Here is a 4,299-nt window from a genome sequence, read left to right as displayed (position 1 = left end):
AACCAAAAGTAGCAAATAGATACTGCTGAGCCACAAAAAGTCACAAGTTCTCAAATCTTCTATTGCCAAAACTGTCAGAAGGCAACAAGCCCAACCATTCAGAACATAAGATGTGATGATGTAAATTATGTGGTGTGTGAAATGACCAAAGTGGCATTAAATCATTTATGGTTCTCCTCTTCCTTCCCTTCTAAGGCATCATTTTCATTCAGGCTTCCTGGGGTCCTTTATTTCCCTAAGTAGGACTAATGGATGAAGAAATTTGGAAGGTCATTATTAGTTAGCTTTAGATTTAAAAAGGCAGGAAAAACTGGATAATAAAAGCAAGAACTTGTATTCATCAAAAAATTACCAATTAGAGTATAAAGCAGCACATGAAATGGGAAAATATATTCATAATAGTATATCCTTAAAAAATCTATTCTCATACTCATTTTGGTTGCACATACACTAAAATCAGAATGATACAGAGAAGATGGGCATGACTCCTGTGCAAGGATGACATACAACTTCATAACACATTCCATATTTTTGAAAGTTGCTAAGAGAGTAAATCTTAAAAGGTCTCATCACAAAAAAAATTTAAATCCTGTAACTGTGTATGGTGATGAATGTTTAAAAAAAAAAACTACCTTGAATATATAAAGAATTCCTATAGATCAACAGGAAAAGAGCACACAAACCCAGTACAAAATGGGCAAAAATTGCCGAACACTTTACAAAAGAAGATATCCAAAAAGCCAATGAAGATAAGAAAAGTTCAATTTCACCACTCATCACAGAAACACAACTGAAAACCACAAAGAGGTTTCACTACACACCTACCGTAATCGTGAAAAGGAAAACAAACCAGCAACAATGGAAAATAAATGTTAGTGAGAATGTAGAACAATCAGAATGCTCATATACTACTGTTAGAAGATTAATTAGTATAACCACTTTGTTAAACTGGCAGTATCTGTTAAGGCAGCCTATGTTGAGAAGAAGGAGTTAAAACAACTGGGTTTTGATCCAATCACTACACTAAGGAAAAGTCCTTGAGAGAAAGGCTCTTGGGGTCATCCAATCTAATCTTCTTCATAAATGGACTTGTGGATAAATAGACTAATGATATTTGCTAGGAAGAAGTGACCTTATCTCTGAAATGCCCTTGTCAGGATGTCTTAGTTAAGAATTATCTATAGAAAAAGAACCCAGGGTATATGAGAAATGGCCCTCTGGAGGATTTTACCTAAGCTACATGGCTCTCTGGCTTCACAATTTAAATGCTCCTGCTGTGTGAAGTGACTTTGCAGATGTAACATAGAGATCTTATCTATTATTCTGAGCCACATGTTGGACAGAAAAAGACAGGTCCTGGGAAACTACCTTTGATGCCTCTCTCTGCTCTTCCTGAAATTGTCAATTGCCTTCCAATTGAAATTATTTAATAAAGTTTGCTAAAGGATAAGATCTCTGTGGCTTATGTGGGTCTGATTTGATAATTCCATCCTGTTTGTTAGCTTATACAATTAGACCCAATAATCCCACTCATGGGTAGATGCCAAGCAGTAATCATTCACATGTTCAGCTAAGACCCAGAACTGTTATATTCATTCTTAATGGCCACAAACTGGAATATATCTAAATGCCCATAAAGAAAAATGGACAAATCATGGTATGGTCACACAATGGAATGCTATTCAGCAACTAATAACTTCAACTACATGAATTAGTATGGATGCAACTCAGAAACATAATGTTGATTGAATTAAGCCAGACTCAAAGGTATGGTATGTTTCTAAAAGCATAAAAACAGGCAAAACTAATGTAAGCTGTTAAGTCAGGCAATATTACTCTTGTTGGGGGCCAGTCTCTCAAGAGACCTCTGAATAGATTTGTATAACTTTCTGTGGTTTTTAAACTGATAAGAACAGATACTACACTTGATCTTAGCCAAAAGGCCGATAAGCGATTTTCTGTGGTTTTTAAAGCCACATTATTTATCTATTCAGTGTGACAAAATGTGGAGATTACTGATGAGATGGGAACAAAAAAATATTAGGATTATCACTGAAAAGAAAAAAAACCCTGAAGAACAGATATAAGTGAAAAACACTTTAGGTATAGCAGGTCATCTAATTGTTGATATTTGTTAACTTTGGTATTTTGGTTTTAAGAAAATATCCTTGTATAGAGTTTCTAATAAAAAAAGATAAAAACAGAGAGGGAGGCAAACCATAAGAGACTCTACAGGTAAGAGAACAAACTGAGGGTTGCTGGAGGGGAAGTGGGGGGGGGGATAGGCTAAATGAGTGATTGGTATTAAGGAGGGCACTTGTTGGGATGAGCACTGGGTGTTATATTAAGGGATGAATCACTGAATTATAGTCCTGAAACCAATACTATACTATATGTTAACTAACTTGAATTTAAAGTTTTAAAAAAGTTGATAGTGTCATGTTTTATCCCATATTGTTAGCAAATATTCAACTTTATTTTTTAGTATCTCCTAAGAACCTTAAAACATTATTGCTAAATTAAGAATTCCAAATATATATTCCCCCCTTCTGTAATAACAACAGTGGTGATGATGATGGTAATAATTGTAACAACAAGTATGCCTTAAACCCCCAATCTATAAGATATTGTGGCTAAACCCTCTAATACCAGGGTTCTCAATTTGGAGCCCAGTAAAATTCAGGAATTCATAAATTTAAATGGGAAAAATTACATATTTTCAATAAGCTTTAACTGAAATTTAGCACTTCTTTCAATAGAAATTTAGTGTTTCCTTCAAAAGAAATCACAAATATTTTCATTACACATTGCACTTATAACATATATCCTGAAATAATTGTTTATGCTCATCACTACATTGAAATTATGAATTATTAGATTCAGCATCAGATCGTGTTATTTAATGTGTAGAGACACATGTATACTACTATGTCACATGATCTTTAAAAATTTGATGACTCTATTTCAAAATGATTGGTTGGCTTCTTTATGATTCTATATATTTTATTTTATAGATAGAAAAAAATGTTATTTTCAGTTGCACCAAAGGGGTCCATGGCAATAAACAGTTAAGAACCCCTACAATATCTCATTTAATTCTTACAACCTTATGATATTGATATCATTCTCATTTTAGAGCTAAAGGAAATGAAGCAGGGAAAGTTGAATGACGTTCCCAAGTTCAGAAGACTAGTAAATCCCAGACCTAGAATTAGAACCTAGATCATCTGGCTTTAGAGCCTGTCCTTTTCACCATTGATCTATGTAGCCTGTTAGGAATTTAAATTCTAGCACAGTGACTTTCAAATTGTTGTCTACAGAGGTCTGGGGTTGTTTGTATATGCCCCAGGTATGTCATGAGAAGCAGGAGAGGCCAAACTTCAGGCAGAGTGGCCCTTTGTTGATAGCTTAGTGTTCAACTTAAAATTTTGTATTTAAGCAACTATTAACAGACAAAGGAAGAAATCAATAGCAAAGCAATAATAGGAGGGGACTTTAATACCCATTTACATCAATACATAGATCAGTCAGACTGAAAATCAAAAAGGAAACAGTGCCTTTGAATGACACATTGGACCAGATGGATCTAACAGATATATTCAGAACATTCCACTCCAAAACAATGGAATACACATTCTTTTCAAGGGCACATGGAACATTCTCCAGAAGAGATAACATGTTTGGCCACCAAATAAATCTTAATAAATTGAAAAGGATTGAAATCATATAATGCATCTTTTCCAAACACAATGGTATGAAACTACCAATCCATCACAAGAAAAGATCTGGAAAGAATATGAATAACAAATACATGGAGGTTAAATAACATGCTACTAAACAATGAATGGGTCAGCCAAGAAATCAAAGAGGAGATAAAAACATATATGAAGAAAAATAAAAATGAAACACAATAGTCCAAAATCTTTGGGATGCATAAAAAGCTGTTCTAAGAGGGAAGTTAAAGCAATACAGGTGTACCTCAAGAAGCAAGAAAAATCTCAAACAACCTAACCTTACACCAAAATGAACTAGAAAAAGAAGAACGAACAAAATCCAAACTCAGTAGAAGAAAGGAAATAAAAAAGATTATACCACAAATAAATGAAATAGTGACTAAAAAAGCCAATAGAATATATCAATGAAAACCTCTAGCCAGACTCATCTAAAAAAGAGAGACAGAGAAAGAGTGAAAGAAGACTCAAATAAAATGAGAAATGAAAAAGGAGAAATAACAGATACACAGAAATACAAAGGGTAATAAAAGAATGTAATAAAAAAATTATACATCAACAAACTGGA

General features: G+C 33.7%; 1 non-coding gene and 1 pseudogene across 1 annotated transcript; one reads left to right on the top strand and one right to left on the bottom strand.

The window, feature by feature from the left end:
• The first annotated feature begins 426 nt into the window (after nt 1-426).
• On the top strand, nt 427-533 carry LOC123325599. Its single transcript, XR_006540534.1, has one exon. It is a non-coding gene; the product is annotated as a U6 spliceosomal RNA (small nuclear RNA).
• Nucleotides 534-1,745: 1,212 nt separating this feature from the next.
• LOC123325657 lies at nt 1,746-1,955 on the bottom strand (annotated as a pseudogene).
• Between the last annotated feature and the right edge of the window lie 2,344 nt (nt 1,956-4,299).

This window comes from Neomonachus schauinslandi, chromosome 8, assembly GCF_002201575.2.
Source record: "Neomonachus schauinslandi chromosome 8, ASM220157v2, whole genome shotgun sequence".
Lineage (NCBI taxonomy): Eukaryota > Metazoa > Chordata > Mammalia > Carnivora > Phocidae > Neomonachus > Neomonachus schauinslandi.
This window is presented reverse-complemented; position numbering and strand designations above follow the sequence as displayed.